Genomic DNA, 12,328 nt, shown 5'->3' with positions numbered 1-12,328 from the left:
CCAAACATCCAACAGGGTCAGGAAGTGTCCTCGTGCCCTCATTGTAACTGCAGAAGTTCTGCCTCTCCCTACCCCAGGGGAGACTTGCAGCATCAGATGCTTCCCCGCTAGTTTGTGTCTCCAGGGTGCTCTTCAAAGAGAATTTGCCAGTGAAGATAAAAAACCCAAATGCTACTTGTGGAAGTATTCATCCTGGCTTTAGGAGGGAATGTTTGGCAGCATACCTGCCCTGTGCCTGTGGCCAGACTCCTCCCAGCTGCAAATCTTGAGCCCTGCAGAGAACCTTCTGCCCAGCCCAGCTGCTGGAGCCCCAGGGCAGCTGCCCTCTGTTCCTGTGCCGAGATGGAGAGGTCTGGGTGCAGAGTCCTCTGGAGATCAGTGTGATTTACAGCTGGCACATCTGCAGCAAATAGGTTACTCTACATAGAGTAACCTTTGGTTTTGTAGAGCTGGCTAAAACACAGTCAATTGAATGTGCAAGAAGCTAATTAAGAAACAGTAGACCAAAGTAGTCATCGCTGCAATTTCTTTGGCTTCAGTGAGCTTATTGCATGGATGAGTTTTATTGGGGAAGTTATTACTGATACAGAAAGAATGGGCAAAGTTAGGTGTTAGGAAGGCAAAGCTGCAATTCACCTGGGAATACTATTTGGGCTGAAAAGAGTTAAACATAGAACTTCTACTTTATTTCTCTTGCATTTGGGCACTTAATCTTCTTGAACTTTTTAAAGTATCCTACCTAGTGAGCTGGTTGCTTAGCTTCTGTGAAGAGGAGTTCCCAGGGTGCTAGGTGATATGCCAAGGAAGCTCTTGCATTAGTATTTCTCTGAATGTAAGTAATCTGAATTTTTAGCATACTTACTCGGTGAGAAAAGGATGGAAGAAGCTGCTTTGTGCAGCTGTTTCTATTCCTGCACTTTCCATTTAAGTGGTACTGGGGATTTTGTACCTTTTTCACACTGAGAAGGCAGAGTTGTTCTTTTCAGACCAACTAGCTTGCCTCTCCTTTGGTTTTCTGTCTAATTGAATCCACTTATTCCAGAAATATATTTTGTGGGTGTCTCACAAACAGAGCATTAAACTCTGCCCATGAGCTGCTGTTGTGTGCTGTGAGCCCAAAGGGCAACTTGGCTTCTCAGATTTCTGGCCTAATTGAGAGCAGCCCATTAAGTCCACTGAGGTGATGCATCCCTGCCACAGCCTTGACCAAAATTAGACTCCTATAATTACATATTCCAGGACAGAAAGGATAGCCTTGATGTTTGGCCCAGATCAGACCTGGAAAGTTTAATTAGGGTTTAGATTCACTTAGGTTTGGAAACTTAAATGACATTGAAATCTTTGGAAATTTGGTATCTAATTACTTTTTATGTTTCTGTGACTGAGTGATTTACTTAAGGTCACAATGGAGTAGAAACAGAAACTGAGCAGAGAATTCCCAAATCCCAGTCCTTTGCCATTTATCCTTGTCTGATCTGGTATCTTGTGATCTGGGTTTCACTTGAGCCAGCTGCCTGCACCAAATCAGGGGTGTCATCCTACACTGGGACAGCTGGCCAGAGTTTAATGCACAAGGAAGTGTCATCTGCAGACTTCTTGATTATACCCATGGCATTATGTGATACCCACTGCAGAGACAGATTATCAGATGGGAAAGGACAGTGTCTGTGCACCTCAAAAGACAAAAGAAAGTTTCTGATCAGAGATTTCAGAATCTGAAACAAGGAATCAAAACTGCCAGAATTAAATGCTGCTTAAGTAGATAATAAATGTGGGAGCCAGGGAGTTTAATCTCACACAAAACTTCTGCATTTACGTGGTCTATATTCAAAGGAGATATTCAGGTGAGTGAATTAATGTATGTCCACAAATTGTCACTGCTGACCTGTGTGATTTCTGTGCCATTCCTCACTTTTTTCATTTTTCTTTTTTTTTTTTTTTTTTTGCTCGGCTAAGGAAGACTTGGGATGATTTGCAAGGAAATAATTTTGAACTGGTATTATGAGTGATGAAATGAAATGTAAAAAAAAAAAATTAAATCAAAAGTATCAGAAGAATGACTTTTAAGTATTTAAAATCCAACCCTGATATTTGAAAAGAAAATGCTAAGTAATAAAGGGGATGGATTTCCACACCACATATTGCACAGGAAATTTGCACATACAACCTTTTATTTGTTTAATGGATTTTCTGTGAATATCTTCCATTAAATGTTTGTAAAACTTTAGCCCAAGAAATTTAGCTATGGAAGGGAAAGCATTTATATTCATTAGATGAGAGCAGACTTTTTGCTCATGATTTGGGTGGAATTTAAAATGATTAATGCAGCTTAAAGTAGTTAGGTGATAGGAATTCTCTAAAACATTTTATCTGTATCTAATAAGCCCTCTTGGGGATACAAGAGCTTATGATGCATATAAGGAAATTGAGAACCAGTTTATTAAAAACACATTTCCATTTACTTTAATGGTGTTCTTCCATTGTATCTAAAGACTTCTAGGTATTTTCCCCAACTACTGCAGCCAGTCCATAGAGAATAGAACCATAGAAACACCTATATCTGAGAGGCCCAGCCCTTTATTGTAGAGGTGGGAGTTGCAGATGACAAAAGATGAAATGGATCCAGGAATATGTTGTAGCTGAAGTTCAGAAAATCCTTCACAGGAACTTAAAATGTCTTAAAGTGAATTTGCCTAGTGAGGAGCTCTTGGGAAATAGTCTGTAAAATTTTAAATGTAAACAAAAGCATTCCAGTTACACTGTAGTCTCAAATTAAGGATTTTAAGTGGCTTTGTGATAAGGTAACTCTTAAGAATGTTGGAGGTAGCTGTTTATCCAAATTTTCTAGAGAAGAACTCAGATTTGCCGAAAATTCACTTAAGGACTTTTCCAAGTTTGCAGGTGATTTTTTTAGTGGTAGCGATCGGCGTGGATGACAGTAAGGAATCCTTTCCCGTGTTCGTGGTGCCAATGAGAAGCGCTCCACTTGCTGCTCTAGATCACTGGTAAACCAGCCTCTGCAAAGGCACTATCCCAGCATTCCAAGCCAAGCTGCCTCTTGGATGGCAAATGAGGGCAGTTGTGTCTCCCTTCTCCTGGAGCAGAGCATCCAGGGGATGGGTGGGGTGGAGGCTGCAGGTGCTGAGACACTCAGTCCTGCTCGGAATGAGTCACTTTGGTGCTGCTGTGAGCAGGGATGATTCCAGCTCGCCTGTTACCTCAGGGAGCTCTGATTCAGCACTGTCACCTCTCTTTTCACCATTTCATTCCTACCATGTCCTTCTGCAGCCTAATTTACAGGAGAAGAATGACTATAGGCAGAAAGGTGGCAAGTTAAGCGTTCATTAATCCAAAGTTTGTTGAATATCTTTCAACTGTGCATTTCTGACCTGCCAGGTAGTATTTGACTGAATTCCTTTGAAGAATCGATTTTACTGAGTTAGAGAAGCCAAAATTTTAGAGTTGGAAGACAAAAAGCATGCATATAATGAATAGCTGTTCCACAGAAGTTTAAACATGAATCACTGTCTGGTTTAGTGTAGTAGGTCTATGCTTATAGTAGAAACTCTTTCCCAGGATAACATTATGATGGAGTTGCTGCACTTTATGCTGGTCAGTAAGATTTAGATTATGAGTATGCTAGTGAACTCTTCCCATAGTAGGTAATTTTCAGGGATTTAACCGCTATTTATCCACAACCATTGCAGTGATGCTGGCAGGAATCTGTGGCCTTGACATATCTTGAAACTGTATTCACCTCAGTTCTTCCAGCCAGTCTCCTTCTCCTCACAAGGACTCGCTTTAATGTGGCTATAAATTTTTTAAAGGAACATTCTGAACTGAATGCCACAGCAAATAAACCGTTGTGATATAATGCAGGGATGCTTTGTTTCTCAAAGAATGCGCTTTAGATGGAAAAACTAGAATAATTTGTTCTTCGTTAATAGGTGCTCTATGGTCAAACAGGAGAAACAACTGATATTTTTAGCTTTTCAATTTAACTGCTGGGTACATTAGGAGAGAACAGGAAGGAATTTGCAAGGTGGCATTATCCCTGATGTTGACCCTCCTGATTTCAGACCTCGGTGTTGCAGTGAAATAGGAATGTGCTGACCCTCTGGCTGTTGGAGATGGAATTCAGCACTGCTACTCAGGTTGTTGTGGCTGTGCTGTACAGCTGGCACTGTGGTGTGTGTGCACAGCCAACTGTGGAGGCAGATGTTGGGATGTGACAGTGAAGTCTCAAATTCTCCAGGACCTGTCATAACATGGATGGATGTTTATAGATGGGATACACAGAAAACTTAAACTCTTTGGGGGAGGGGCAGGATGGGAAGGACAGGCTCTGGATACTTCTTTGAGGAAGCACTTTTCTGCTTTTTCAGTTAAAACACAGAAATAACAATTTTCAGGTAATACCTTTTTAGTTGCTATTTATTTGGTGCTTAGGGGCCTACTTTAGGCATAGTATGTTTAACAGATAACCCTATGCAGAACAGAATTCTTCTACACATCAAATTCAAGACGTTTTTTCATTTCTAAAGATTTATTGAAAGGCCATCCACTCTTTGGGTAAAGAAATTTCTACCTCTTTTTCTGCTGTCAAACTGTGTGATTCTAAATGTCTCCTTGAAATACACACTGACTATTTCTTTGTAGGTGCAGCTACTTTTAAAAGCTGTCTTAAAATAAGTGCGGATTGAAGAAATTGTCTGCCACCAGATGAGTAAGACTTGGCGGGGCTTCTCTCTTGCTTTCATCTACATATGCACACCTCTACAGTCACAAAAATATCCTTTTCTATAACCTGCAAGGATCTGCTGCTACTCACAAAACTGCCTTGCTGTTGTGGGGCAGTTGTGAACCTTCAGAGCTGTGGAGGGGACACACTGTGTGTAGTCCAATGGGAATGTCTGAGCAGGCAGACTGAGGGATAGAGGCTGATCCAGAATGAATCTATGATAGTCTCCTGTCATGCTGAGTGGAAAGGCATTGCTGAGGTTTGATTGATGATTCCTGATCCTTGCCTTATGAATTTACAGGAAATAGAATATGCTGGCTTGAAGAAGAGTGGTGAATCCATGGCAGTAGAAACAATATACACCACACTAGACTCATATTCCCAACTCCAAATGCTCCTTTTCTTTGCATTCCAGATGGCAGACCTCCTTAGCACAGCTTACAATTTTCAGCATGCTTACTGAACTGGTTTTTTTTTTTTTTTTTGTCTTCTCTTTACCATGTTGTCACTTAAGACCCCTTCATTTAATGGGTACCTACAGGGTCACAGTGGAGAAGGAGCTGACAGGATGAATGACAGTCTACATGGACAGGGGGAGAGATTCCTCTTCAGTTTGCAACCTTGTTGACACACAGTCCATAGCATCTCTAATAAAAAGTCATTATAGCTCTCCAGATTTTTCAATTATGGTTTTAATTTCTTTGTTCTGTTCACTACTTCATCACAGCATGGGACATTACTCTGATCATTGTAGCATATTTTATAATAAAAACCAGTGCCTTAAATTCTGTTCTGTAGAACAGTTAAAGTAGCCAAAGGGGAAAAGTTTACCCATGGTGGACTTTGACTTAGTCCTAGTCATCTTGATTCAAATAGAACAAGCAGAGGGTCAGTTTAGATGATTTAAGACCCACCAATCTATGATCACTTTTCTCAGATGAAAGGATTGTAATTTTTTAGTCTTAAAGGCATCATTAGTGATTTCATCAAATCCAGTGAAAAGAAGGCCTTTATTTTAACTGAGTAATGATTTAGCTGTATCCTACAAACACGGGATAACAACTGCAATTTACTTTCAGGAATACCTGAGACTTGGGTCAATGGTGTCTTGCCTTATTCCTTGGAAAGCCAGCAATGTGTGCAACCTCTTTTGCTAAAAAAATCTCAAGGTTAGTTTCTCACAAGTAAGAGTTATTTAGTCCCAGTGCTCTGGCCACGTTCCAGGCCAGAATTATATTCTAATTATATTCTTCCAAAAATGTCCCTCAAAGTTCCAATTAATTATCTTCTTCACTTCCTCTTCTGAAGCACTGTCATGTCATGTTGTTTCTGTGAAATGCCTGATAGCCACTTCAGATGCAAGACACTGTATTTTGCTTAGGAATGAAGTGTTGCTGCAGATAAAGGGTCCTATCCAGCACTAGCATGTGTCAGTGTGATGAGCTGATTATAGGGAAGGTATTTTATATATAGCACTGGTGAAACCAAGTCTAAATATTCATGCTTAGTGTATGAAATGAGGTATGAGTTTTCCCTCTTTTCACCACGTAATTTATGTTATTCTGCGCTCTGAAAACTGTGTTCTTATGCCTTAATCATTGTGCCTGGTGTCTTTCCTCAATAATAGTAAAGAAAAGCAGGGAAAATCCTCTATAGTAAGGTGAATGATACCAGCATGTTTATGGCTTATAAAATGAAAAATGGGGTTTTGATACACCATTAAAATGCATATCTGCAATTCAGCTTTACTGATTCCTATTGTTGGCTGCTGTTGAAATGCAAACTTTTAAAAAGTCAGTTATAAGTGTGCTTTCATTCTTCTTTAGAATAGTGGGTTTAGAAAAATCGCTTCTGTTTTAAAAAATAAATAAATTCAGAATTTTGGTATAATAACTATTTAAAAATCCTTCAAAATGGGGCTTTGTAAGAAGTATTTGGTAGATTTTAAGGAATATTGCAAATATTTTTTCCTTGGCATTTGGTTTATGGGCATAACTTCTTCCAAAGGATTGCAAAATGAGTGACGGAGACAATCCAAATACCTGGATGCTGGAAACTCTGTGTGGCTTTGGGAAGTTATTTCACAAAATGGATATTATGTTGTGTCGAAAATGTGCTGGAAAATGAGTCACCATCTTGAATTTCAAATGCAGGAAGAGTAAATGAGAAAATCAGAGTGTAGAATAAACGTGTCATTTTTTTTTCTACGCGCCCCAACGCGAGGTGCACATCCTTTCAAGATGCTGATACATTAAATAGGTATAATTTCTTTTCGTCCCTGACTTAGATTAGTGCAATCCCGAGCAATATTTGGTGACATGAGTGTGCATTTAGTTGAAAGAATGAGTGGAGAAGAGAGGTTGTAGTGGGAGCCTCTCTTTTCGCTGCCTTTCACCTGCATATTGATAAGCTGGCTTTGAGGTATGTTTCCTGTTTGTTTGCAATTGCAAATTCTTGCTAAATTGCAGTGGAACATCTTGTCTGCATTTTATAAATTCGCAGCCACTCTACTTAAATACAGTTCTCACCCACACAGAGTTTCATTTGCACAAAAGTCATAGCAGCAGAATATCAGCAATTCCCGGGGAAATGACAGCCTAAGCCTTTAGTTCATAATATTGAAAAATTTCCCTAACTTGCCACGTTTCCTGAGGGGAATGTCAGAGTTGGCATACATTTCTGCTGCTTTTCTCTAATTTTTAACCTCTTATTACAAATGAAATCTTGTAGGGCTTTTTTAACAGGTGGTTTTTGCCCGGGAGTACATGACAGAGGTAGAAAGCCAGAGAACTGTGATAAAAATTAAACTCGGCAAATCTAACTAGTTCTAGTGAGAATGCAGCAGGGAATTACAAATCCTCAGTGAAAAGAGCTAAAGATTGCTTAATTAAACAGGGTTGCAGAATTAGATTTTACTTTAAACTTGAAATTTAAATGAATTTCTTTGGTGAGGAAATTGTGACTTCTTGAATGTCATCCTAGACTTCTTTTTCCAGGGCTGGCATGAAGTATAATTGTATTTTGCTTTAAATCAAAGTAGATGCTTATTTCACACAGAAGGTTTCAAGATGTTTGAGAATAGGCTTTTATCACCATATTTAGCAATTGTCTGAAAAGAAATATTAATTGATGATTAGAGACGGTAACCCAGGATGAAAACACAAAACAGAAAAGGAATTAACATCTTTGTAGGCTGTGAGTCTCTTCAGTCATTGCCCTGATTTGAACAGGCAATATTTCACATATATCAGGTTTTCAAAACCTAATGTAACAGCAGATTTCACAGATGATCTTGAAAGCCCTTGGAATCTGTGACCAAGATTTTATAAAAAACAGTTGAAACTGATGGAAATACTATTAGGGAAGTAGGTAGATGTAAACTACCCTTGATGAAAGGTTTTGGGCAAGTATCTGAAAATAAATTTTGTGTCCCTTGTCCAAGAGGTTGCATATATGTTTTGTTGTCTCCTTTGCAATTTAGAAGCTGTAGATTCCCTTACAAATGATGCTGCTAGCTCTTATTTTTAGCTTACCTGGAAGACTTTTTAATTGGATCAAATTACATTAGCTGAATGTTCACGACTAACCCAATGACTTTATGGCTAACCCCAGAAGTTGTACTGTGGGTACAAGGTAAGCAGGATTAAGTCAGCTTTGAGTATCTTGCCGCCATCACCTCGATATCATCGACAATTACCACCTGTCCGAATTTTTATGAGCTTAAATCTCTACTTCATTTTCATCAAAGACTGTGACAAAAAGTTGTCTGGAACTGGGCTTTGTGGTTTCAGAGGTCCTGGGCATAGATCTTCCAGCGAAGGGCCCTGAGGCCCTTTATCTGCAAATGCAGCAGCGATGCTGACGGGGAAGTGGCAAGGCCGAGGTGCCTCAGGGAGATGATGGTTCAGTGCCTGGGCAGGACAGCTTCCCTTGCAGGATGCCAATTAAGCTGTAGCTGTCATTTAAAGTTGCTGTCTTCTGGCTCGCACCTCCTGTGCACAAGTAGGAATCAATCAGTCTTCTTGTGCTGTGTTATAAATAAAAATGAAGGTTTGTGGGTTTGTAAATGTACCAAAAAAAAAAAAAAGGCCCCAAACCCCAAAACAACATAGACCCAAATGTTGCTCATTTCCAGTAGAGACAATTATTTCCTGGTCTGGTTCAGAAAGTATTGAAGTCTGTCATCTCAGAAGTTTCATGTACTAGATGAGTTAAACTAAAGCCACTGCTTAAAAACCTTTATAAGGCTGTGAGTTACTCTTAAATTCAGGCAATAAACAAATAAATAAAATAAATAAATAGAAACAAATAAATAAATAAAAAATATCAATCAACAAACAAGCATCTAAAAAGCTGTAGTGTAATCAGGTTTATTGTTTCATAATAGGTTTATCCAAATTATGAATACCAGAGGTTTTTTTAATTGGACTTTTAATTATTTGCAATAGTGAAGAGTGATGTAAAATAACTAATAGCTCTGCTAATTAATATGGAGATTCAATGGTTGTTAATTAAGGGCAAGTGGGACAGGGCTGACACAATCCCCTTTTGACTATGATGAATAAAAAGTCAAACCAATAGCTTATTTCCAAATTACCATGATTGATAAAAAGTCAACTCTGAGCCCAAGTCATTCATCCTAAGGGAGCTGCAATTTTAATGTTTAGATGATACAAAAAAAGAACATGTCTATAGGCCTCGAAATAAAAGTAAAAGCTGCAAAAAAGCTTCAAAGGGCTGAACTACAGATTTGTAAACTTGCTTTTAAATATGTAACTTTGTGCACAGTGAGGCTTTTCAGATCACTTTCATTTCTCACACGTTTAAATAAAGCTGACACATGAATGAAGAGCAATCTGTAACATATTCCAGGAAAATTAGCATTATTGGACTTTCTTTTCTATTTATCAGATATTCTGAACAGCACTTCACATACTTAAAAAAAGGGCTGTGTTGAGAGGAGAGAAGCACCTTTATCAGCCCAACCCTGTGATCATTGCAGTCTGTCTTTGATTGCTGCCTGCTCGTTCCTTGCTTTCCTGCACGTGGCTAAACACTTGAAACCTGTGTTTAAAATCTTAAATCCAATCATGGTGTGTACACCTAGAAAAAGGCTCTGAGTCAGAATGCAGGGTGTTCAGTGCTGTGCTGGTGTGACACGGCTGATTACAGGGGAGTGCTGGGGCAGTTGGGTGAAGGGTCTGGAGCAGCCCCTGTGCTGCTCAGGGAGCCTCTGCTCACACATTCACAGATCCTCCTGTGGGATCACAGAAATTCTCAGCACAGCTGTGGGGCTCAAGTCTTCTTCTCCCCACCTGTCCTTTTTGCCACCTTCAGGAGAGCAGGGAGCCCTTCCCACCTGCTCAGCTTCCAGCTCTAGACGTGCCTCCTCTTTTCTCTGAGCTGACTCTTTTAAAAATATATTTTTTTCTTCTTTCTGTGTATGTTAAATTGAATATATTTGTGTGGGATGTATCGAGAGTTTCCATATAATAAGTTTGATTTCCCCTTTGCTTAAGGAGGTTAAGACTTGCATTTCCCATGATGAATAACTACCAAGGTAAAGGCTGCTTTGTTTTGGGATTGCTTCTAGTTGTTCCATTACAGAAGTGTTGTGTCATAGGAGCAGTGAGTACCTAGGGCAGGAAGTCAGACATCTAAATGTGGTTTCATTTAAATGAAAATATTTAAATATTTAAGGCAAGTTTGAGCCTGTTAGAAAAAAGAAATTCAAAACATTGAAGGCTATAATTGAAACATGCAGAAAAACAAACTAAAAAACAGAAAAACATTTTGATCTTTATGAGGAAGAGATGTATGTATGCTGTTTGACATAGAGTGAGCATAATTTGCATAATTGAATATGAATTTAAGAACTTGGAATTGGAAGGAATTTCCTGAAACCATATTGCTTGGTCCTGTTCTATAACAGGCAATTATTTCATATAAACTTTTTGCAATCTATCAATTAAAAGAAGCATCTTTTTCTACCTTGGGATGCTGTTTCTGTGCTTTGATTCTCTGTTTAGAAGCCTTCAGAAGCCTGTTTAGACAACTGCATTGAATGTTGTCCTACCTCTCTCTTACTCTACTCCTCAAGGTTTTCTCATTCTTTATATGAGCTATCCCAATCTTATATGCTGACATTCTCTTGTTCATTAGGAAATTCTATTGTATTATTACCTTTTTTTAGTGAATGTTATCATGAAAAGCTTGATTGTTCTACTAAGAGTACAGCAGATTTTTTTTTTTTATTATTCCATAATTTGGTAAAATCTAACTGTGGGGTGTGGGCTTCCCCATGCTTTGTGTTTCAATAATATCATAATAAGTGTGCATTTTTTGAGTCAATGTTTGCCATGGTATTGTGCAAAGATATTGTTCATGATACAGGCCAGGAAGTATGTCATGAGCAGTTTGGTTTGTTGAGTGTTTAGCCTTTATTACTGCCAATACATAACAGTACATATATGAAAAGCTATATTAGCAATAACATTTTCTTTAATTAATTTTTCCATGAATGAATTCCTATTAGAAATTCATTCTTACCCCATTGCATTGTGTTGTGATGCACTTTGGTGAAATGAACTCGAAGAGCTGCTCTTTGCAATTTTAATATTCCACTGGGTTTTCCATTCTAGAAAACTCATTATTATACATGTACAAAGCTGAAAAGAAACAAGAGAGAGGCATATTGTGTGAATAACAGTCAGGGAAAAGAGACAGCTGGCATGATAATTTTCTAATAAAGCTTAGAAAAGGCTGCTGTGTCTTGAAAAAATGAAAGAGTTTTAATTTGAGTATTCCTTTTGTTTGGATTTGCTTTGTACTAAAAAGTTCTGAATCCTATTCACACCTTTTATGAATATTAACTGAAAAACAAATATATCTTGTCAAGCCCTTCTACTTGGTAGGTGCAAAAGAATCAGTGGTGTGTATCCAGCGGGGGATGGTATTTCTTGTTCTTCTTATCCACTCTTATTCTCCTCCAACCAGACTGTGCAGTTTGGATCTTGATAAATAGAGATTTTCTGAATCATGGACAACTTATTAACACATGGAGCCTTTAACTATCTATGTGCCAAATTGCAGCCTCTAAGAAATATTTGTACCTTTCTTAATTCCTATCACATTTAAAATCCTGACATTTGGAGGCTGTGCCTAAAAGCCCCCAGGTGGGAGGCTAGGAAGGTTCTAGACAACAGTCACAGAAATTAAACATTTCACCTCTGACCTTCAAAGTCACTCAAATCTTGTTACTTGTAAGTAGAGCTTTTATTTTTTTTTTTCTTTTTCCAGATATGACATTTTAAAAGACTACGTGCTTTCTTACAGAACTTAAACCAGATTATTTTTAAAAATGTAGAAGTATTTACATTTAATTAGAAAACTCAAACACACAGCTTAGAGAGGCAAATTAAGGTGAAATTTAAATTAGTATGAGGGAGTAAAGTTAATCCCTAAAGTGAAAACTGAAACACCAAATTCTGTGTTTGCTGCTACCTTTCAGCAGTGGGTTGCCAAGACACTGGGTAGCATTCACTAAACCACATTTCTCACTGGTTCCTTGCATTTTGTAAGGCTTTT

General features: G+C 38.5%; 1 protein-coding gene across 1 annotated transcript in view; it reads left to right on the top strand.

Moving 5' to 3' along the window:
- The window catches only part of LOC116790940 (BEN domain-containing protein 5-like), a 910,541-nt gene that overhangs the window by 245,500 nt on the left and 652,713 nt on the right, over positions 1–12,328 (top strand). The window lies entirely within an intron of this gene.

This window comes from Chiroxiphia lanceolata, chromosome 9, assembly GCF_009829145.1.
Source record: "Chiroxiphia lanceolata isolate bChiLan1 chromosome 9, bChiLan1.pri, whole genome shotgun sequence".
NCBI classification, from domain to species: Eukaryota; Metazoa; Chordata; class Aves; order Passeriformes; family Pipridae; genus Chiroxiphia; species Chiroxiphia lanceolata.
This window is presented reverse-complemented; position numbering and strand designations above follow the sequence as displayed.